This window comes from Lissotriton helveticus, chromosome 7, assembly GCF_964261635.1.
Source record: "Lissotriton helveticus chromosome 7, aLisHel1.1, whole genome shotgun sequence".
NCBI lineage: Eukaryota > Metazoa > Chordata > Amphibia > Caudata > Salamandridae > Lissotriton > Lissotriton helveticus.
Window position 1 is genome coordinate 1779326672 of NC_136068.1, and position 24540 is coordinate 1779351211.

General features: G+C 44.7%; 1 protein-coding gene across 1 annotated transcript in view; it reads left to right on the forward strand.

The window, feature by feature from the left end:
* The window catches only part of LOC144767708 (phospholipase A2 inhibitor and Ly6/PLAUR domain-containing protein-like), a 151704-nt gene that overhangs the window by 121625 nt on the left and 5539 nt on the right, over nt 1-24540 (forward strand). The gene's annotated exons all lie outside the window — the stretch shown is intronic.

Here is a 24540-nt window from a genome sequence, read left to right on the forward strand (position 1 = left end):
CACATAACAAGTGCATTAAAGTTTTTTTTTGATAACCACACAGTCTACAGTGGGGGCTTTCATTTTGATGTTTCCAAGAAGGTCTTAAATCCTTTGAATAGTGCAAGCCCATTCGGTAAGCAACAAAAGCTTTCTTTAAATGTAGACTAAAATGTGAGGCTAAGTATCCCTGTGGTTTTTGATGGGTATAGGAGGTGATTACTGTCCGTGCGTGGCGCCGTTTCGTTAGAGATATTTTGTTCCCTAACAGAGATTTCCTTTTCGCTGAACCGTTGGCTACCTTATAGAAGTGTACCTGGTCTATTTTTTTTCCATACTTCTAGTAGGTCCAATTTGGTGAAGCAGGTACTAAGGTAGCTTCCCTAAGAGTTGGTATTTGGCTGATTTTCCTGATGATGTATTTCCTTCCAGCAGATGTTATCCATTGACTCACTTGGGGCGGGACGAATTTTATTACATAGTTTGGCAAAGTTGGACATTGACCGGAATTTTTGGTTTTGTAGGCCAAATTCAAGGCGGACTTGTGCGGGCGAGGCTGAGTGTGGCAGATTGAACACTACTTTGTAGATTTTGTTTTGTAGGTTGTTTAAAGTTTTTGCCTCCCCTCCTAGCCTCGTAGTTAACCCGTATGACAGAGTAGGTAACATTTCTTGGTTAACTTCCTCACATATTATCTTAAGGCCCCAGGGATCCGCCACATGCCGTGTCCGTGGTCTCCTCAAGGCGGTGTTGCTCCCAGCGCGCCCGCCACGAGCCGAAGATCAGGGCAGGCCACTCCACCACACCGCTTCACCCGGCGCACCGGTGCCACAATCCACCAAATGGCCCCAGGGACTCGTCGCGCCCCGTGTCCGTGGTCTCCGCCAGGTGGCGGCGCTCCCAACACAACCGCCGCAGGGGCCGATCATCAGAGCAGGACGCTCCACAACACTGCCTCACCAGGCGCACCGGTGCCGCAGCTCTCGGCTCCCGGGCCTCTACTGGCCCTGTCCCCCACGCGGCCCTCTCCCGACAGGAGAAAGTGAGCCGGGGGGTCCCAACATGCACTGCAAGTGAAGCGGGGGGCTCCGCTCACTGGGCCCGCCGCGCCTCGGCCGCCAGCCCCACCTCTCCAGGCCCAGTCGCCACTGCCGTCAGTGGGGCCTCCAAACTCCACCCGCTGCCCGCTCCTCGACGGGGCAGCCGCTCCGCTCACCGTCACCGCCAGTCAGCTGCAGCAGAGCAGAGGCTTCCCCCCTCCGCTCGCAGCCAAAATAGTCTGGGCCCCGGAAGGCGCCCCGAGGCCAGGTCCGCCCTCTCACCAGGCCGGGCAGCCACAATACTCCAGGCCCTGGCGTCACCAGCCACGGCCAGGCCCCTCCGCACCCGGGTCACCAGACTCCAGGAAACAAGTACGGGGCACCGAAAAACACCACCAGAGCCCCGGGCCGGGAAACAGCAAGGGTCAGGCAACACTTCGAGCCCCAAATGGCTGTGGGAACCAGGATAATCGGCGGATAAACGGCGGGCCGGACGGAGCTCGTCTAGAGCACGTCCGCCATGCTGGCTCTCCAAGCCACGCTCCCATCTTTGAATATTTTTAACAAATTTTCATCTTTCCATATGGAAAAAGTGATTGATAGCAACCATAGCCAGCAAATACTTGTTATAAAGCTGCATTATACGCAACATAAAATGTGTGCAACTGTCCCTGGCCAGATGGGAACAACTAATTACAGGAGACTATACTGGAAAAAAGGCTTACAAGCTGGCTCATAACTTGGTTAAAGAATGCTTTGAAGAAGAACGTTTGACTGCAATGGAAAGATGGGTGAACTTCATAAAAAACAAGTAAATACATATGAATCTAAACCTCATTATAAGAAGTTCAAAATAGACATGGCGAACCGAGATATAAAATCAAGTTATTACACTTGACGCGGATACTGAGAAGATCTAGTAATAGACTTCGGAGACAGATAAAAAAACGCCTAAATGATAAGGTTCTACGTTTTAATTTTAAAAGTATTAATTGTATCCTGCAAAAGCTAATCTGGGAGGAACAAAACAAAGCAAAGCAAGATTTCTGGGCTTAGGTGCTGTATACAAGTAAATAAGAGAGTCAAGGGATTTTGGGAAAATGATAAATGGTTTATCACAAACCTCCGAAACAGCTGTGGCATCTACATTAAGTAAACAAGATTGTATCAGATTTTTGACAACACACCTTAGCTCCAACTGTGAAATCACCAAAAAGGACTACAGTATGAAGGTGATTGATGTGTTAATAAAGGATTTTGACTACAAAATTGATATAACACCCAATCAAGTATGCAAAGTAATTAAAAAACATAAAGATGGTGCCTCTGGTCCCAATGGCATTCCATTCGCATTATACCAAAAAAGTCCGGCTTTATAGGCAGAATATCTCACAAAGGTGTTTAAGGAAAATGTCGAAACATCAATAATATCTGAAGATAAGGCAGGGCTTGTTAATACTGAAACCATCCTAAACCTGGCTCTAAAACAGAAAACTGTCAGTGCAAAGGGCTTTAACTTTCAAGTTCGATCAGATTTGTCCAGGGTTACACTGGACAAACAATGGGAACTCGGGAAAAGGCTTGAGGCTTTCAGAAGCTATGGGGCAGTGGCCCAATTGGTCTTTCCAGCAGCATTGAGAATTATGTACAATAACACCATGCAGAATGTAAGATCAGAGCATGCAGCGGACAAATTATTGCTTACAATAGGTAGAGAAAAGGGAGCAGGTAATTAGATGATGCCTCTTTTTTTAGGATAGTTAAAGCTAATTTGTTAGGCATTTAAAAAAAAAAACAGTAGAAGCAATGGTGAAAAAAAATACATATAAAAAAAAACATGGGGAAGTATGGGGACATATAGCAAGGGTATAGTTGAAGGAAGAAGATGAGAAAAAAGGTTGAGGTCAGGTTGAGGTCAGGTAATATGCACAAGAGAACTAGTGCACCGCATATACCCTCTTAAAAGGATTTAGATAAGGGACATGAGTTACATAGGTTGACTTCTCCTTCTTCCAACCAGAGTTTAAGAAGTTTTCTTTTTTCTCTCTTTATATTTTTCTTTATGTCCATGTCTTCCGGCCATAAAATGTACAAGAAGGGAGTTCACAACAGAGTGCTATCATCTGGTTTTCCAGATAGATAAAACAAGGCTTTTCCAGGGGGGGAGGAGGGTTAGACAGGGGCACTAGGGGGAGTTGCAGGGGGAAAAACTAAAAAAGAGTCCTCTCTTTCGCGTTGGGTTGGTTTTTTGTGTGAAGGGGTTATTGTTAAAATATGTCTCAGTTAAAATCTATTTTTACATGGGAAAATCGAAAACAGTATTCCTATGAGTAAATTGTCTATCCTCTCATGGAATATTAATGGTCTGCAAACTAGTCCTAGGAAAAATAATATTATGCAATATCTTCGAGATTCTAGTGCGCAGATCATAGTACTCCAGGAGACACATTTGACCGAGCCAGAGATACAAATATTGGTTAAGATGAATAGTTTATTTTTTTATAATATATATATAATATAATATAATAATTAATAATGAATAATAACAGTATTATTGCAATGTGTTACTGGACCAAATGCCAAACTGTGCTGACCTGTAATGTAATATCTGTGCAATGTTATCCTGCAAATAAAAAGATGGAAAAAGAAAAAAGAAAAAAAAGATGAATAGATGGATTGATGCTTGTATAATGACGTCACAAACAACACACACTAGAGGTGTGGCAATTCTATTCAGAAAATCCATCAAAGCGAGACTAGTTTCTAAACTGGTAGACCCAGGAGGACGATGGGCATTTGTGTCAGCCATAATATATGGGACCCCGATAACCATAGTGTGTTACTACGGTCCTAATCTGGATGATCCCTCGGCATTGAAGGCCCTTTTCTCACATCTATATTCATTTCCTGATCCAGTTATCTTGGCGGGCGATTTCAATATAGTTCTAGATCCCTTAGTGGATAAATCACCATCTAATAGAGCTAAAGTCTTGTCGAAAACTAGGGCATACCTGCAGGATAACATGAAGCAGCTTGGATATAATGACATCTGGAGAACAATGCATGGTCTACAAAGAGGAATTACATTTCAAAACTATAGATTTCATCATCAGTATCGAATCAATTTTATTCTGATCAGTCAATCCTTAGTCCAGCTGGTTAAATCTGTATCCCATTTACCATTTCATCTTTCCGATCATACTGCAATTCTATTAGACCTGGAAGGGTTTCCAAAAACTCGATCAAGTAACTAGTCATTCGATCGATCACTATTGTCATCTATTAACACCATGGATGCCCTTAAGGTAGAGACCCAGTTTTTTCTGGATGAAAATATAGGATCTGCCTCTTCAGGTGTTATATGGGATACACATAAGGCATTCTTAAGGGGTCAGATTAATAATGAGGCCATATATAAGAACAGAATTTACAGGGAAACAGTGACCTCCTTAGAATCGGAGTTGGCTAATCTACAAATAGAAATTGCAAGTCACCCTGATCCCTGCGCATCTATAGTCCATGAGAAGCAGAACAAGGTGACCATATTGAAAGGAAAGCTAAGCTCAGTATTAAATGCTAGGGTTCAAGAGAGATGGGAGGCCAGCAGACTGGCACATTTTGAATATGGCGAAGGAGCAAGTAAACTGCTGGCTTGGAAAACAAAGACTGAGTTAGTGCGTAATATTATTAACTCAATTACGACTGGAGGAAATACACTATCAACTGATGTCAAAATTAGGAGAACGCTTCGTGACTTCTTTAGTGAAATTTACTGTGAGGACAATAACGTTGAGTCAAAGCAGGCCGAAGACTGGCTTGCGGGCGTTTCTCTTCCTGCCTTGTCTTTAGAACAAAGTAAAAAGCTGGACGATCCGATCTCACAAGAAGAAGTCAGGGTAGCTATAGCCAGCAGCAAAAAAGGTAGGGCATCGGGCCCCGATGGATTGCCATCTGAAATTTATAAGGTTTTGATTTTAACTATTAGTCCTTTTTTGACTGAGTTGTTCAACAAGATTCCCCTGGAAGGGATGCCCCTCCTAAATCATGGGATAATGCATCAATTACATTGATCTTAAAACCAGGAAAATCACCATCAAACTGTGGGTCTTATAGACCAATCTCCATATTAAATACAGACTATAAAATCTTTACATCTGTACTGGCAAATAGGTTGGGGGCAGAAGCGACAAACATCTTGCACACAGACCAAAAAGGGTTTGTAGGAGGGCGCCAGCTGTATGAGCTGACCTACGACCTTGTAGGCGCGATCGATATGGCAACGGTGGCATCACTTCCTTTAGCAGTAATGACCTTGGATGCCACCAAGGCTTTCGATAGGGTGAACTGGGTTTACCTATCGTAGGTCTTAGCGAAATTTAATCTTGGTAAAAAATTCAGGCATGCAGTCAAACTCTTGTATATGAACCCGTCAGCATCTAAACTTGTCAACGAAGAACTATCAGACCCATTTAACATCACTCGGGGTACCCGCCAAGGCTGCCCCCTCTCCCCCCTCTTATTTGATCTTTATAATAATAATAATAATAATAATAATAATATCCACATTTGTAAAGCGCACAATCACCCGTTAGGGTCTCTAGGCGCTGGGGGCCGTCGGGAAGATTAAGCAAGCTATTGCCCAGAGTCACATGGTGCTGGGCTAATCTGCCGCCGGTGCCGGGGATCGAACCGTGATCCCCAGATTCCGGAGTCAGTCGCCCTGGTCGCGGCGCCACACCTCTTCCTCTTTATATAGAGGCTTTTGCTCAGAAGATAAGAGACAATAACAACATCAAGTCTTTTGTGTTTGAGGGTTGGGAGAGGAAGGTAGCCTTATATGCGGATGATATTCTCATTTTTACATCAGAGTTACGTTCGGCGTTTCCGGCAGTAATTACGTTGGCTAAAGAGTTTGGAGCCTTATCGGGGTACGAGGTCAATGCAGCCAAGACAGACATAATAGTCTGGAACGACCCTGAGCCCGTGGCAGGGGCCCAGATGAGCTCAGTCCTCCGTTACCTGGGTCTGAATATATATAAAGACATAGATGAGATAGTTCCAGCAAATTTCTCGCTTATTGCCAAAGAATGTCGTAGACTAATGAAATCATGGTCTACACTCCCACTATCTCTGCTGGGTAGATCTAACTTAGTCAAAATGATGATCTTACCCAAGGTAAGATTTGTATTTAATACTATTCCCCTTTTTTTCAATCCCATTATGATAGTTAAGCTTCAAAGCGATATTCGCTCTTTTATTTGGAACAACCGCAACCCGAGAATTGCCTGGAAGAAGATCAGGCGACGTAGAGAGAAGGGAGGTTTGGCAGCCCCTGATCTACAGCTCTACGGGTGGGCCTTCCAGATGTCTCATGCTAGGATGTTGTTAAAATCCCCAACAAATCTAGGTTGTGGGCATATGTTTGCTGCATTACTTAGAGGAGAAAAAGTGGCTGATCGAGAATTTTTATTTAAGTTTGGGGACCCCAAGTTTTTTAAGAAAATAAAACTAAAGGTGCTTAGAGACGCATGTAGAACATGGGCTAAACTGAGGGGCACCATTAAAATAGACTACTACTCTGGTAAGGCTCCATTATGGAACTCTCCTGGCTCCCCGACCTGGCTGCTAGATAGTCTTGCAACACCGCTGCGCGAGTTAGATTTGGTAGTTTGGGGAGACATTTTTGTGGAGGGAACACTACTGCCATGGGAGGTATTGAGTCTAAAAGTGGGGTCTCGGCTCTCTAGATTTAAATACCTTCAAATGCAAAGCTGGGCACATTCACATTCACAGACCTCTCTTAAAGGCAGATTTCAGCTGGGAGGGGATAGTACACTGGTGTCTCTCCTAACAGATAAGCCTCCATTTAAGAAAGAGGTCTCATTCTGGTATAATCTTATACTAGATGAGGTAGAGGGCGAGTTCCAGCTGCCAGAGCAATTGTGGTCTACACATATTATGGATATTAGTGTGGAAAATATGTGGTACGATTCTTTTAAGATCATGTGGAGCATTGTAAAACCATCTTGGCTACGTCGTAACCATCTGTTTACGTTACACAGGGCCAACTACTCGCCCCAACGTTTATCGAAGTTCTCGGATAGTTCGCCGGTTTTATGTCCAAAGTGCGGACTGGCAGAGGCTTCGGACTTACACATGTTTTTTGATTGCCCACTCCTATCATCGTTTTGGACCTCAGTTACTACCTTAATATCCACTTCTTTGGGATCCCGATTAACTCTATGTTCTGCCCTGGTTATCTTTGGTATTTCTCCAGAGTTTCATGGTCCTGCAAAAGATCTAATTTTGTTTTGTATGTGTTGGCAAGGAGAGAAATATGTAAGAAATGGAAAGACCCCGTACCCCCTACCTTGCTGGACTGGCAAACATCAGTGCTACAAGTATCAAAGATGGACCTTTTAAGATCAGGAAATCAAAATAAGAGAAACTTCTGGAGGCTACTAAATTGGTAATACATTTTGGTTTGATCTTGGGTTTTTTTTTTGTTTTGGTTTTTTCCCCCCAAGGTCCAATGATTACGCTGCTTGGTATCTTCTCCTCTATTTGACTATACCCAACAAAGTTGGAACCGGTGCAGGACTCGGTATATGAACGCAGCATATGTCCCACACGGTGGTTCTAAAGTGGCTTAGATGGACTATGACACTACTTACTGTGGGGCAATTAGGGTGGTTTCTCTCGTGCTCCTTCCAGATTATCTGAGACAGTAAGGTTATTTTCCACACGCTACTAGTTGATCACCAAGGGCGAAAGATGAGGACAAAGATTTTTTTTTTTTTTTTAAATAATAATTTGTGACGCCATTACTTTTAGTGGGTAGGCGTAATTTGAGCCGGCCATTTTTTATTGTAAGTAAATCAGTTGACACAGGATGCGAAGATGGGTGGACTAGGGTGGGTCATAGGAGACATAATGGAGGTTTTAGGCCGAATTCTTATACCCCCATGCTGCCAATCAATTATCTTCATGATAATAGGTTCTGGTTCCTGGATCAAGTAGATTGACTTTACACTGAAGACAGAGTGGAGGGTAATAATGGCTCTGCGAGTAGCATGAACCGACAGCCCATTCAGGAAGAGGGTAAAGTGCCGAAGAAAGATCTGGTGGATCCCCAGGGGGCCATGGTAGAGGGGTTGTCACCCCAATTATAGAATCCGCTCAATAAAGGGTGAAGGAACACATTATGCCACCTCCAAATCCAACTACTGATAAACTACCCCTCAAAATCCTGTCCTGGAATGTTGCAGGGTTATGTAACAAATTGGCCTGCCAGATTGGGGTTCCTTTATTGATACAAACGATGTTTGCCTTTTCCAGGAAACTTGGGCTAGAGAGAAGCAATTTCGGATCGGCTTTGCTTCTTTCTCTGTGCCTACAAGGTGGGGGGGAGGGGAAGACCATCGGGGGGACTTACAATCTGGGTAAAAACTCACATGGGATGCAGTGCTAAGATCTTAGAGACCACCTCGGAGGATGTACAATGCATCCTACTGGAGTGGCCCAATGGCTCTAGACTTGCTCTGATTAATGTTTACTCCAGACCAGTGAGAATCACGGCAGAGTCTAAAACTATTGATGAGCTCTCCCTGTTCCGAAATAGGATCCCTCAGGGTGTCATCCTTGTGATAGGTGGTGACCTTAATTCCCATTTTGAGCCATTGCCCGATCTAATGAATGGTGTAATGTCGGACGAGGATGACCATTGGTAAATACCTCCGGTGGCCGGCCCTTCGCCGAAGTCTTGGGCGCCACTGTCTGTTCAAATCCTCTCGCTAACCTTGAACCATTCAATTAGGGCATGTGTTGGCCAAGTAACTTCAGACATACAAGCTAGGTGTACGTACAACAAACCTGGTCAGGAGACCCGGCTGGATTACATATTTGTAGAGTCCTGTGCTTGGGATAAGGTCATGGATTTTAAGGTGGAAGTTAGGGTCGAAAGCGACCTCAATGCCCTGATCTTAGAGTTTCTCCTCCCTGGTTTTTCTAGAGATGGTCCCAGGGGTAGGTGTGGCTCAGATAACCGGGCACTACTCTCAAGCAACAGACGAAGGATCAGATGGGACAAAGCAGTAAACTGCACAGAATTAGTGGTTGAGATTTATGCCCATGTAGTCACGGCATTGGAAGCTACTGGTGCCTTGACCTCTGAAAATACTTCCCCTTTCTTATTTGCTAAGCTCAGGGCTCTGTATCAGGAACTGACCACTAGTCTAGCTAGAATCCTAAATCCCTTAGGCAAAGGGAAAAAACAGGTAAAAAATCTACCTGATTTAATCCAGCATGTAGGAAGGCGAAAAGAGAGCTCCTTCGTGCCCTGAAACATAATCATAGTAGGGCATTGATTAAAGTAAAAAGGACAGTATATAGGCAGCTAATTCATCATGCCAAAGCAGAATGGGAATTGGATCACTGGGTTAACCTAGTGACGACCCTGGCAGCAAAAGATGCCCGGAATTTTTGGCAAATTGTAAATACTGGGTCGGCTGAACCTGTTGAGGCTGTGGCACCCAGTATTGCTGACGAGGTGTGGGAAGAGCATTTTAGCACCTTATACCAGGTAGATACCCAATATAGTGAATTCCGCTGGAAGGCATCAGCCCCTACTACTCAGAGCGGAACACCAGGGCCTGAGTTTTCAGTGAGGGAGGTTGAGACTGCTATCCTCAATCTACCGTCAGGAAAAGCTCCTGGCTTAGATAAAGTGCCGGGTGATCTTCTAAAAGACGAACCTGCGGTCTGGGCTCCCTATCTAACAGCTATTTTTAATGCTATATGAGAAGGCATGGAGGTACCTAGTACTTGGATGGGGGCAGAGATTGTCCCTATCTTTAAGAAGGGCTCGCCCCTGCTGCCAGCCAACTACAGGCCAATTAGTCTTATTGATGTGCCCCAAAAACATTTTGCAAGGCTGATCCTTAATCGTTTTTTGGAATGGGCGGAGGAGCACTCCATCCTGAGTCCATACCAAGCTGGATTCAGAAAGAATGTCTCCACAATAGATCAGATTTTCCGCTTACATATTCTCTACTGGAAAACTGTTAAGATCGGGGGTGGGTCACTTTATACAGTCTTTGTAGATCTACGTGCGGCTTTTGACTTGGTCCCACGACAGAAGCTGTGGACTGTATTAAGGGAGCTTGGCGTTCCACCCCCTCTCCGGGACATGCTAATCCGCCTGCATGTGGAGAACTATGCACAGGTCAGGTGTGGTAGCAATGGCTTGTTGTCAACTTAGTTCCCCGTTGGCAGGGGGGTAAGGCAGGGTGGCGTTCTGGCGCCAACCCTGTTTTGCCTCTATGTCAACGGGGTTATTGCACACCTGGCAGCGGTTTCAGACAGTGACGCCCCTAAGCTTGCAGGGTCTCGGATCTCCGCAATTATGTTCGCGGGCGATACCCTTTTACACTCCAAGACACCGATGGGTATCCAGCGAGTCTTGGATGGGTTTGTCTCTTTTTGTCGGGAGCGCGGTTTGGAAATTAACACCTTAAAAACTAAATTTATGATTTTTAATCCCCCCTGACATCTCGCCCAAACCCTGTTATATATGGAGTCCGGCTTGAAAAGGTACATACTTTTGAATATCTGGGGCTCACCCTCAATGAATCATTTTCTTGGGTCCTGCACCAGCTAAAATCGCAACTTAAGATGACCCAGATAGCCGAGGGAATTCTGAAGCTTTTGAGCAAATCATCGGTTAAGCCGATTGGCCCACCACTTGAAATTTACAAACTGCGGGCACGTGGGGCAGTGACCTATGGGGCTGAGCTGTGGGGCTACAAGAGTAGCCCAGCGATTGCTGTAGCTGAGAATAGATTTATAAGACAGCTGGTAGCCCTACCCCCTAGTACCCTATTAGTACCGCTACGACTCGATCTTGGCCTTAGACCAATTGAAGATGATCTGGCCCTCATACCCATTACCTTCTGGAGGAGACTCTGGGTTTCCCCAGAGTTGAATGTATATAGGCAAGAACTAATTGAAGTCCTGGGGCTGCCTAATGCGGGTAAACTTCCTTGGTTTAAATATGTCCGAGAGGAGCTTGAGAGACTCGACCTTGCTTCGATGTGGTCAAAGCCGGAGCAATCTTATGCAGGAATTTCGCGGCAACAGCTGGTCCACTTGTTCCGGGACAATAAAAGGGTTCTTTTGGTGTCCAGCTCTCAATCGAGAACTCTAACAGCCAAGTTTTTATTGACAAAGAACTCGTATTATTTCGCGAGTGTTCTGGATGATGTTAGCCCTACTGTCTCAAGGAAGCTCTATCTTCAATGGTGGCATGGATCCCTCCCCATTAGATCATTTACGACTAAGTGGTGCCCAGCATCTCCCAAGAACTGTCCTGGGTGCACCGCAGACGTGGAAAGGGAGGTGCACATCGTCTTCTTTTGCCCAGCCTATCAGAACCCGAGGCGGAGATGGATAATCCCGATATGCAAAAATATGGGAATAACTCACTGTTCTAATGCATTCAGAATTCTAAAGTCCGACCTCTCACCTGTTGTGGTCTTCGCTGTTACCAAATCCCTAGCAGCAATGTGGAATACCCGAAGGTCACTGGTGCTCAATTTTTAGGTCGGGACAAAGAGGGCATAACTTTAGAACTGTCTTGAGGCTGCCCCCACAACTTTAGCAGGGTATGTGGGTCCAACTGATATTATTATGGACTAGTTTTATCATCTGCTCTTTTAACTTTATAATTTTTCATGTATAGTTTTAATGTTTTATTTCTGTCTAAAATGACATACCATGTTGAAATAAAGATGTCAGAAAGTAGGTCCAATTTGGTCAAGCAAGTACTGAGGTAGCTTCCCTATGAGTTGGTATTTGGCTGATTTTCCTGATGATGTATTTCCTTCCAGCAGATGTTATCCATTGACTCACTTGGGGCGGAACGAATTTTATGACATAGTTTGGCAAAGTTGGACATTGACCGGAATTTTTTCGTTTTGTAGGACAAATTCAAGGCGGACTTGTGCGGGCGAGGCTGAGTGTGGCAGATTGAACACTACTTTGTAGATTTTGTTTTGTAGGTTGTTTAAAGTTTTTGCCTCCCCTCCTAGCCACGTAGTTAACCCGTATGACAGAGTAGGTAAAATTTGTGACGCTATTACTTTTAGTAGGTGGGCGTAATTCGGACCAGCCATTTTTTATTGTAGTTGCCTATGCGCGTAGATTAACGATTGCGCCTTCCCTTTTAGTGCCAGAGAGTGCTTCTTTTTTGAATTGCCTTTCCCAAGGGTTATCCCCAAATACTTGTATGAGTCCTGTTCTTCAAAGACTGAGTCGTAAATTGACAATTTCAATTTCAATTTCTTCCCCTCCAATAGCCGGAGCACTTTTGTTTTTTCTTTGTTCAGTTCCAAATTTTCTTGTGCTAAGTAAGATGATAACATGTTTATTAGGCGTTGCAGACCTATTGGTGTTTTGCTTAGTAGTACTACATCGTCTGCATACTGCAGAATTGGAACTGAAACATTGCCAAGTTTCGGGGCGTGACTCTCAATTTTTTCTAGGTTACTTCCAATGTCTGCTAAATATAGGTTAAATAGACTGGGGACTAGGACACAGCCTTGTTTTAGTCCGTCCTGGGTTTCAATTTTTTCTGTTAGGCTGGACTCGTTCCCATGTTTTACCTTTGCCCGTGTGTCGCTGTACAGACAAATTATAGCATTTAGTAGGATATCCGGCAGCCCCCATTTTCTTAACTTTCCCCATAGTCTTGACCTATTACGTGGTCAAAGGCTGCTTTTATATCAACAAAGCACCCGTATAGACGGTGTTTTTTTTTTTGGCGTTCTCCGTTAGCAGTCCCAAGATGGTCAGATTTGTTAACGTCCCCATCCCTTGTCTGAATCCGATTTGGAAACTAGGGATTATGTTATTGGATTTTGCCCAATCTTGCAGCTCTTCCAAGAGGCATTGTAGGTGCTTACTGTGTCCTGTGCTCTTTGCAGGACCATCTTCGTGTGGTCCATCAAATCCATGCCATCAGCGTATAACATTAAGAACTGTTGGGTCAGCCCAATTTATGGTGCTAACAAGATGCTTTTGCTATTGATTTGCCAAAGCCTGCAGTATATAAGATAACAATAAAGGTGCCAATACGCAACCTTGTTTTCAGCCCTCGGTCAATGTACACCTTCTTTGTTGCTGTGTCCCGAGTTAGTTTAACGCGTACCCATGTTCTGGTGTAGAAGGAAATGATGCCATTTAACTACATGGTTGGTATCCCCCAGTTTTGTAGTTTTTGACAAAATAAATTCTTATTGACACAGTCGAACGCCGCAGAATAGTCAATGAAGCATGCAAAAAGGGAACGCTGTTTTTCCCAGGTGGACTGTTCAACCAGGTAGGCTAGGGCTAGAATATTACCCAATTTTGATTCTCCTGCCCTGAAGCCAGATTGGTAAACTGGTTGTGTTCGCTCATCATTAGTAGATCTTGTAAGAGGAGACTTTAGCTTGCCTTTGCCTCAATGTCCAGAAGAGCAATCATCCTGTAGTTGGTTGGATCTCCAGTGTTGCCTTTTTTATGGATTGGTTGTAGTAGGAAGCCTTTTGAGGCTACGGATGTTGTTGACTTAATCATAAAGGTGTCCGGGTAGGCCGATGGGCCCAAGGGACTCCATTGGCTCTGATGTTATTTAATATTATTAGCACACGGTTGTACACATCAGGAAGTTTACTTGTTTCTTCCATGATTGTTTGATTTGGCCTAAATTTTTTTACCAGTGACATTGTGCTGGCTGGTGCTTGTAAGTGATCATTGATACTCTGGAAGGGATAGTAAGAAGACTTGCAGTAGAGTGTTTCCACATGGTAATCTTTGTGTGACTTGGAACTCCGTTTTGCCGGTTGTGACGGTGCCTCAACAGCATGTTGATGTATAGCCAAAATTCGGCGTGTCTACTTGGCATTAAAAGACTGTGGATATACAGCCATTGGGAATCTTTTAAAGTTCCATATGTTTCTTCTGTGCGTATTCCTGGCTGACAGCTGTTTTTGGAGTTTCATCTCTTACACGTTTGTAGTTGCAGTTGGCTTGTCTCAGTGCCTTCTTGCTTTGTTGGATATTTTTACAATTGTCTGAAATTGGCAGTACACCCTTTCTTTGGATTCTGACCGATGGTTTGGTTTTGTGCCTAGTAGAAGGTGGTACAGCTCCGGCACCAGTTTTGACCAATTTGCAGATATATTCACCTTAGTGTAGTTGATGTTGAGTATTGGCCAATTTTTACTTTAGTCGACTTAGGAACGTGTGTATTTCCTCCCCATTAGATGCGCACAGGGGAATAATGTGTTGCAGGCTAACCGTTTGCAAAGAAATAGCTGTGAACAGTGGGATCTGATCACTGGTCTGCTGTACTAGTTTTAAAAACTCTACCACTTTTACTTGAAGGCAATAGCTCATAAAAATGTGATCAATAGTTGATTTGGGTTTACCCTGGGAATCTTTAATTGTACCGTGGTTTGCGGCTTGTGCCTCTTGTACGTACCTTAGTCTGTAAGTGTTTTGAAATTTATTAGGCAAATTACCAGCGCAATTCCTTTGTGGTAGGATGTCTATTTCTGTTCCCAGGTTATGAGTATTGAAGACGCCTAACATTATTATTCCACAATTCAGGTAGTTTGCAGAACATCTCTTCAAGTGTGTCAACCAGTTGCCTCATCTTGACATGTCTCGGGTGATCTTTGCAATTGAAGTAAACATTCAAGAGCAGGATTGTTATTGGGGTCACATTCAATTTCAGGCCTTGCAAGTATAAGGCTTGGGTCATGTCGGTGCTTATTGGGGATTTTGCTGACGTTATGGTAGTACCCAAGCTTACGTAGAATGATAGGCCCCCTATGGTCTTCGGAATACATCATGCTTTTTAGCCTGGTTGTTGAAATTCCTCAAATCCTGGTATAACCAATGGGGCGAGAAGCCAGGTTTCCTCGATACACAGCAAGGTCCCCTGTCTGTAAAAATTCAAAGGCAGTTCTGTTCTGTAGCATAGTTTTCAGCCTATACATGTTCGATGAAATTATTTTTATGGTCTTGTTCGGTCTGCTCGCAGGCGATAAGGATCTCTTTCGGCTAGGAGCAGTTTGGTAGCCGATCTGACAGTGTAATTACTGCTCCATCCTGATCATATATCTGCAGCTCAGCTTTTCCCCTTTTGATGATTTTGCACCCTGTTGCAGAGGAGATAGATGAGAAATGTATTCTCAAGTTGGAGAATGATTTAGGATAAGCAGCTTGAGTTGAGCCTCTTAAAATGGACTTTCTCTGTGACTGTGTATTTCTGTTGCTGGGCCTGCCTGTTAGCATGTGTGGGTATTTTTCCTCTTCCGGTTCATGTACATTGATACCCCATTTTGCAAATTAGGCCTTTTCTGTCATAATCATTTGTGCTATTGTGCTGGTTTTTCCATGTTGCTATTGCTGATTCTGTTGTTATATTGTTGTTCATGGCCTTGAATTGAATGCGGATAAGATCTTCTGTTGTGCGGTGTATTAACTCTGGAATATATTTGAGAACATGTAAAATATTAGCCCTATTTAATATATCTAAACCTCCGTGAGATGTATAATTAGGTATAAGCACTTTGATGTAGATTTCTGATTCCTTTCCGGTGTGGACCCTTGGCCTTATTGTAACGGCGTATGTTTCCGGCCAGTATCTATTTCTTACATTTGCTCTGATGTCTGTTTGGGCTGCATTGATCTCCCAAAGTCCCTTACTGTTTATTTAGGGGAGAAGTGTTATTGTGACATCTGTATTGGGTGGAAGCACATCTTGCTCCTGCCTGTTTAGATGATGTGCTTTGTTGTTGCCCTCCCTACTGTCAATTTGGTAAGGGAGATCGATCTCCTGTGGGGCTTACTTCCGCCCTTTGTCAGCCGAACCATCTCCACGGCGCTGTATTGTGAGTGGTTGTGTTACAGGTGCAATGGTTGGCTGGTCATTCCCTGGACTGATGGTGGACCTCGCCTTTTGAAAGATTGGGTAGAGTTTCTGTGGCCTAAGTGGTTTTGGTTGTTGGTCAACCTTTGGGTCCGTTTTGCAACCAGGGTTCACGTCTGAATGCTTCCAGGCGCATTTGTAGTTCCTTTACACAATGACAGTGTTTATTGTTTTTTGAATGCTTCTTCAGGTTTTTGTTTGCCCTTCTGGAAAGCAATTTAATAGGTTCTGCTTTCTCTTCAAGGTTGTCCGTCTGACCTTTGCTCCTAAGCGTGGCTTTGCCCGTTGCTGTTGAGTCATAAGGGATTTTATTTTGAGTCTTTGCAGTTGCCTGCTGCGAAGAGGTAGGAGGGGTGTCCGTGCCTGCAATAAGGTTACTAGCTTGGTTTTTAACGTGGGTAGGAGACTTGATTTCTACTCATTGATAATGTGGAGCATGATTTGGGATCTTCATTGTTATCGACTGTGGGATGGTTGTTGTTTAATTTGGTCGGAGCCCTGTTCTCTATGCGATGATCCTGATTGTCTGTGATCACTATTTGTCTTTGTTTTAATTCTGCGACTACTGATGTAAAAAAGTCTGGCAGAGAGCTGAGCTTGTCATCGATTGGAAGGCATGAACACCGCTTCTTCAACATTTCTAGCTTTCCTTCTAAGTTATCAATTTTGGCTGCTATGTTCTTTATAGCTGTTGCTTTTGCCTGCATTGGTGTCCATTTGAATTTCAAGTTTCTGTGTTTGCCGAGTGAGAGCATTAATGGCGGTTGTTAATGTTGAGTTTATTGAGGATACGAGAGAATTTTGGTGAGAGCAGTCAGATTGAGTTGTGAGCTATTTCTCGTCAAGTAGCTGGTAAGCGTTCTGGTCCCCCAAGGGACTATTGTCTCCCAGTCCCAAAAGAGATGAACTTTGGTTGAGAGTGTAGGGCTTCATTGCTAACATAATTTCTGAAAGTGACAGATCGTAATGAGGGCCACTGCCACTCATCCATTGGGTCGCCTTGCTTTTTCCCTTCTGGGTTTTTGCATTTTACCTTTCGGGGAGTGCAGTGCTGTTAATATTCCTAGGACTTTGGGTTGTCCTTGCCCGGTCTCGCCCTGCTGGGATTCCTGGATCAAGAGGCAATTTGCGCCACTATTCAAGGGGCAGGAAGTACTCCCATTGGCCGGCTTCTCACAATGGTGCGAGTTAGGTTCCAGACTCTGACCTGATTTGCTAAGGATGGCTCGCTAGGTGTAGTCTTACTGTGTGGCTCCCCTTTAACTAATGTTCTCAGCGCAGCAGGTGTTGGCCTGAAGTGCTTGCAGATTGTCATGACACTGGAGTTTGAATGTATGACCGGGGTGGACTTGGGGTGGACTTGAGTTGGGCTTGAGTCTCCATAGATGGCGTTCTCACAGTGTTGGTTTTAATAGAGGATGTTTTAGTCCCTGGTCTCTTCTTGGTCATTTTCCATCCCTGTACCTCCTAGCTCATTTGTAATGTAATGTAAGTTGGTATTCGTAAAGCGCTGACTGCCACACTGGTTGGTTGGAGGTAAGAGGGGGCCCTAAGGATACTAAATAAGAGAAAGGCATAATTTGTCTAGGGTGCTAAATACCCAAGTCTTCAGAGCCTTCCTGAATTGTGTTTCTGTTTTTAGCAATCTTAGATGAGGTAGTAGCAGGTTCCAGGCTTTGGTCCCCAAGGCAGCCAGTGTTTTTCCTCCTTTAGTTTTACATCTAAACATGGGCGGTTTAAGGAGATTGGCTGATGAGGACCTGAGAGTCCTGGTTGTGATGTAAGGAGTGAACCGTGTCGAGAGATACTTAAGTCCCCATTTAAGCCCGGCTCTATAGATGATTAGGAGGATTGAGAATTCTCTTTGGCAGAAGAGGCCAGTGAATAACTTTTAATGCCGCAAATGCCGAAAATCTTCGTGGGAGTTTTAGAACTAAACGGGCCGCAGTGTGTTGGACAAGTTGTAGCTTCTTTAGCATTGATTTTTTGGCTCCTGCCAGAAGGCTGTTGCAATACTCTAGGCGCTAGAGAATCAAGGCCACTGCCACTGATTTCCTTGCGGCAAGTGTATTAGATTAAAGAATTTTTTTAGTGATTTGATGAGGCTAAATCAGGTCCCTGCTATGGACGTAGCATGTGGAAGGAAGGAGTGCGCAGTGTCAAATTTTACTCCTAGTTTTTTGGCTACTTTGACTATGTCAGGCGGGGGTGTTGTTCCCTTAGGACACCAATTACAAGGCTGGAATAGGACATCTTTCCCTATAGGGAGGATTTCACTTTTGTCGGTGTTGCATCTAACGTGGTTGTCCCTCATCTACTGGATGACTACAGATAGGCAGTATTTAAAATTAAGTTCGGCCTCTGTAAAATTGTTATCCAGAGAAAGATCATTTGGGTATCGTCTGCGTAGGATGTAACTTCAATACCAAAGGATCCTATCAGGGAGATTAGCAGGGTCATATAAATGTTGAACAACAGTGGGCTCAACCGTTCTACCGAGAGGAAAGTACCAAGGATAACCGCTTGTCTGTGGTTGGTGAGAAATGATTTTATCCATTCCAGACCGTACCAGAGATGCTGCAGCGTTCGAGTCGCTTCAGGAGGGTACTGTGCGAGATGGTATCGAACGTGACCGACAAGTCGAGTAGGATCTAAACCGCTTTCCTGCCACTGTCGGCTATAGTATTTAGTGCGTTGGTTAGTTCCAGGAAAGCCGATTCTGTGAAATGTTTGGGGAAAAAGCCAGATTGTTGAGGGTGAAGGATATTAGTGTCTTCAATAAATTCGGTTAGTTCTTTGTGAACAAATCTTTTGGAGATTTTGCCTAACAGGGTGAGTAGGGAAATAGGGCAGAGGTTTGAGAGCACAGAGGGGTCGATGTTTTGCTTCTTTTTCATTGGTTTTACCAGTGCACACTTCTATTCATCTGGAACTATTCCTGAGCTTAGAGAAGAGTTTACTATCTGATTTATAATTGGATTGACCGTATTTATGATTTAGTGGAGAAGCATGGGGGGGCAGACGTCCTAGGGTGAGCCTGATTTGCATGCTCCTATGGCCTCGCGAGTCTGTTCTAGTGAAACTGGTTCAAAAGTTTGGATAGAATGAGCGGTGGTCACGAGAACTAGCTTGGGGTGACATCTAGGTCCTGGAGAGGAGCCATTGAAAAGTCCTTTTGGATTTTTTAAATTTTTTCTTAGAAAAACACTGAAATATTATCATAAAGTTTTTGCGAGGGGGTAATACTTTCTGTAGCGCTTTAGGGTTTGTAAAGGACTGTACGACCGAGAAGATTACTTTTTGGTCTTGGTTAGCCTCCTGTATTTTCTTTGAGTAGTACTCTTTTTTGGCGATTTTGATCTGGTGGTGATAAAGCTTTCTACTATTTGTATAAGCTATTCTTTCTTCAGCATTGTACCATCTTCTCCACTTATGCTCATGCTGCTTACATAGTAAATGTGCTTGTGCCAGGGCGGGCGTAAACCAAGGGACTTTCTGAATTTTTGGTTTCTTCTGGTGGAATAAGTTTATTGCAAACAGTGGTTAACCAGGAGTGGAAGAGGCATGAGTCCAACCCTGTTTTTCCTGTTAGAATGGGGATTTGAGCTTGGGCAGAGGTTGCTAGCTTAGGGCTGTGAGCGAATTGTGCCCATTTGCGCCCCTGTTGGGGTTCGGAGGGGTGACTTGTAAGGGCAGCTCATCTGTGGAACCCTAAGTGTAGGGGGGACAAAGAGGTGGTCTGACCATGTGGGGTTGTCAACCGATAATGAGGCAAAGTTGATACAGACCCCATCCAATGTATGGCCCGCCCGGTGTATTGGGCCCTCCACCAGTTGGTGAAATGAGAATAGTTATATAATTTGAAGACAGTTGTCTACACCTGGTTCGGTTCTGCCTTCCAAGTGGAGGTTAAAATCTTCTAACAAAGTAAAATCGGCGTATCTGAGCAGGAGATGACTAAAGGCATCCCTAAGTGAGTCTATAAAGGTGGTACTCTGACCCGGAGGACGGTAAATCAGGACTCCTGAGAAGGAGATGGAGGCATTTAGGGGGAGGCAAAAGCCAAGGCTTTCCGCTCCCTTAATTGTGTTGAGGTCAAAGTTAGTAGAGTGTAACGTAATGGCCAGTCCCCCTCCTCCGCCATCCCTTCTAGCTTTCCTGTAGATCGTATAACCGAGTTAGGGTCCTGTGCTCTAACTTGAAAGGTAATTTATAAACCAGTGTCCAGGTGTGCGCAAGGCGTTTGCATTCTTTTGTAAGTGGCCGCTGTTCTCCAAGTTGCTCTGTTTTCAGGATTTTTCCAAGGATCATTTGATGTCATTTGACACTGTTGGCTGGGCTTTCCTGGGTCCTCAGAAAGATGAAAGACTGAGTGGCCGCTCCAAGATTTTAATTTAAGACCCTGAACTCAAATGGGGATTCCGGGAGTGGATATAAAGATATGTGCAAGAAGCAAAAAACATAAAAGGTAGAGTGATGAAGTAGGAGAGGTCTGAGAGCAAAGGTAGATATGGGAGACAAAGAGTGTGAAGAGAAGTGGGGAAAGCACAGATTGGGAGCGCAAGATTGGAGTGGAACATGATGAGAATTAAAAGTGAAAAGAGGAGAAAAGCAAGGGAAGAAAATCGGATAGCTAGGAACGCATGAAAGGCGAGTTGAAGGGAAAGATGGGAAGGTGAAAAATGAAAAGCAGTTAGTGTGGGAGGCTGCAATTAAGCGGAAACGCAGATGTAGGTCAGAAAGTGAAGGGAGCTTGGGCACAAGGGAAGGAGTGAGGTGTGAAGGGGAGGAATAAAAGCAGATTCGGAGGGAGAGGAAGAAAAGAGTACACCTCTGCTTTATTAAATATAGAGTAATTAATGTTGTAAAGTTGAGGGATGAGAGGGCTGTATCATTTTTGGGCCTGTCTAATCAATGCAAACAAATAGTTCTGTTGCATGATCTGGCCATGAGACACAAAATCTCATTGCCACCTATTTCAAAATGCAGTCAGACATTCAATTCCGTTCAGAGAGGAATCAACATGCACTTTTGAACTAATAAAGCATAAAATTCAATGGAGTCTGCCCTGCTTTTGTTGAGATGTGGGCATATACCCCTGACCCCGCAAAGCTCCACCAAAAATGTATTTGCCACATTCGCTGCACTTTCTAGGGTTGCCACCTGATCGGTTTCTAATGGGACCAATGCTATTTTAATGTTCTGGTTGGTGCATAAATACGCAGAATTGCCTAAAGCTGGTGGTTTTAGCCCTCATCTGTACTTACTTTAAATCCGTTCAATGAGCAGCAAATTTTTGCGCTGTGAGAGCATTTTTATAATTGGGCAGGGTTAGGACAGCCCGGGGCCGTCCTCCGCACAGGTCCACCGTGATGCATGACAGCTGGGGGCCGTCATAAGAATGCAAGGGGTTAAGAGTTGAGCACTGAGTTAACTTGAAAGGTAAAATTAATGCCAATGAGTTGGATAAGTGCAAAAACAACAATTGATGGACAGAATGCAGAACAATGTCATACATTCACCCCAGTACAGAGATCTGCGCCTAAATCCATCGTTTTTTTGCACTCCACACCACCCCAGTTCAGACATGGCCATATGCAAATCAGCCTTGACCCTGTGCCTCATGGGAACAGTCCAGCCCGAACTGCCAAGCCATGTCTTCCCTGGACCGGAATCAAGCATCCTAGGACCGGTTTCTGGCTATCAGCCTTCTTCAGCCAGGATAGCTTGTCTCCAGTGGTGTGGAGAGCACAGGACTCACGTCTGAGCATACCCTTCCCACTCGGGGTGACAAATGCAAAATCAACAATTGATGGACAGAATGCAGAACTATGTCATACATTCACCCCAGTACAGAGATCGGGCCTAAATCCATCGTTTCTTTGCACCCCACACCACCCCAGTTCATCCATGGCCATATGCAAATAAGCCTTGACCCTGTGCCTCATGGGAACATTCCAGTCCGAACTGCCAAGCCATGTCTTCCCTGGACCGGAATCAAGCATCCTATGACCGGTTTCTAGCTATCAGCCGTCTTCAGCCAGGATAGCTTGACTCCAGATGTGTGGAGAGCACGGGACTCACGTCTGAGCATACCCTTCCCACTCGGGGTGACAAATGCAAAAACAACAATTGATGGACAGAATGCAGAACAATGTTGTACATTCACCCCAGTACAGAGATCTGGGCCTAAATCCATTGTTTTTTTGTACTCCACACCACCCTAGTTCAGACATGGCCATATGCAAATTAGCCTGTGCCTCAGGGCAACAGTCCAGCCCGAACTGCCAAACAATGTCTTCCCTGGACCGGAATCAAGCATCCTAGGACCCGTTTCTGGCTGTCAGCCGTCTTCAGCCAGGATAGCTTGACTCCAGTGGTGTGGAGAGCACGGGACTCACGTCTGAGCATACCCTTCCCACTCGGGGTGACAAATGCAAAAGCAACAATTGATGGACAGAATGCAGAACAATGTCATACATTCACCCCAGTACAGAGATCTGGGCATAAATCCATCATTTTTTTGCACTCCACACCACCCCAGTTCAGACATGGCCATATGCAAATCAGCCTTGACCCTGTGCCTCATGGGAAGTCAAGCTGGCTGGAGACGGCTGATAGCCAGAAACCGGTCCTAGGATGCTTGATTCCGGTCAAGGAAAAACATGGCTTGGCAGTTCGGGCTGGACTGTTCCCATGAGGCACAGGGTCAAGGCTGATTTGCATATGGCCATGTCTGAACTGAGGTGGTGTGGAGTGCAAAAAGAAGCTATGGATTTAGGCCCGGATCTCTTTACTGGGGTGAATGTATGACATTGCTCTGCATTCTGTCCATCAGCTGTTGTTTTTGCATTTGTCACCCTGAGTGGGATGGGTATGCTCAGACGTGAGTCCTATGCTCTCCACACCACGGGAGTCAAGCTATCCTGGCTGAAGACAGATAATAGCCAGAAACCGGTCCTGGGATGCTTGATTCCGGTCCAGGAAAGATATGGCTTGGCAGTTCGGGCTGGACTGTTCCCATGAGGCACAGGGTCAAGGCTGATTTGCATATGGCCATGTCTGAACTGAGATGGTGTGAAGTGCAAATAAACGATGGGTTTAGGCCCAGATCTCTGTACTTGGGTGAATGTATGACATTGCTCTGCATTCTGTCCATCAACTGTTGCTTTTGCATTTGTCAACCCGAGTGGATGGGTATGCTCAGGCGTGAGTCCCATGCTCTCCACACCACTGGAGTCAAGCTATCCTGGCTGAAGACGGCTGATAGCCATAAACCGGTCCTGGGATGCTTGATTCCGGTCCAGGAAAGACATGGCTTGGCAGTTCGGGCGGGACTGTTCCCATGAGGCACAGGGTCAAGGCTGATTTGCATATGGCCATGTCTGAACTGGGGTGGTGTGGAGTGCAAAAAACGATGGACTTAGGCCCAGATCTCTGTACTGGGGTGAATGTATGACATTGTTCTGCATTCTGTCCATCAACTGTTATTTTTGCATTTGTCACCCTGGTTCGGATGGGTATGCTCAGACGTGAGTCCTATGCTCTCCACACCACTGGAGTCAAGCTATCCTGGCTGAAGATGGCAGATAGCCAGAAACCGGTCCTGGGATGCTTGATTCTGGTCCAGGAAAGACATGGCTTGGCAGTTCGGGCTGGACTGTTCCCATGAGGCACAGGGTCAAGGCTGATTTGCATATGGCCTTGTCTGAACTGGGGTGGTGTGGAGTGCAAAAAAAATGATGGATTTAGGCCCATATCTCTGTAATGGGGTGAATGTATGACATTGCTCTGCATTCTCTCCGTCAACTGTTGTTTTTGCATTTGTCACTCCGAGTGGAATGGGTATGCTCAGAGTTGAGTCCCATGCTCTCCACACCACTGGAGTCAAGCTATCCAGGCTGAAGATGGCTGATAGCCAGAAACCGGTCCTGGGATGCTTGATTCCGGTCCAGGAAATACATGGCTTGGCAGTTCGGGCTGGACTGTTGCCATGAGGCACAGGGTCAAGGCTGCTTTGCATATGGCCATGTCTGAACTGGGATGGTGTGGAGTGCAAAAAACGATGGATTTAGGCCCAGACCTCTGTACTGGGGTGAATGTATGACATTGCTCTGCATTCTGTCCATCAACTGTTGTTTTTGAGTTGGATAAGATCATTTTTATTTTGGTGTCAAGCACCTCTCTGCTTTACAAGCATACATGGCGTGTTAAGGACACAGAAATGTTTTTTAATCTTTTGTTTTTTTAATATTATTTGTAATATTACACTGTTTTTATTATCTCTGTCCCTCAGTGACCCAGTACCTCCATGCCTACTTTCTTCTTTCCATTCTTGTTACCTCATTCATTCTCCATTCTTCCTCCCTCAGTGTATTATTTCCTTCTTCCTTCATCAGTTACTTACTTTCTTTTTTCCTGCTTCTTCCTTCACCCCTTCTTTAATTTCTTCCTTTCTTATCATTAACCCTTCCTCATGCTTTTCTACCTCTTTTCTATTCATCCATCACACTTTGTTCACTTCCTTTCACCCTCTACCCCATA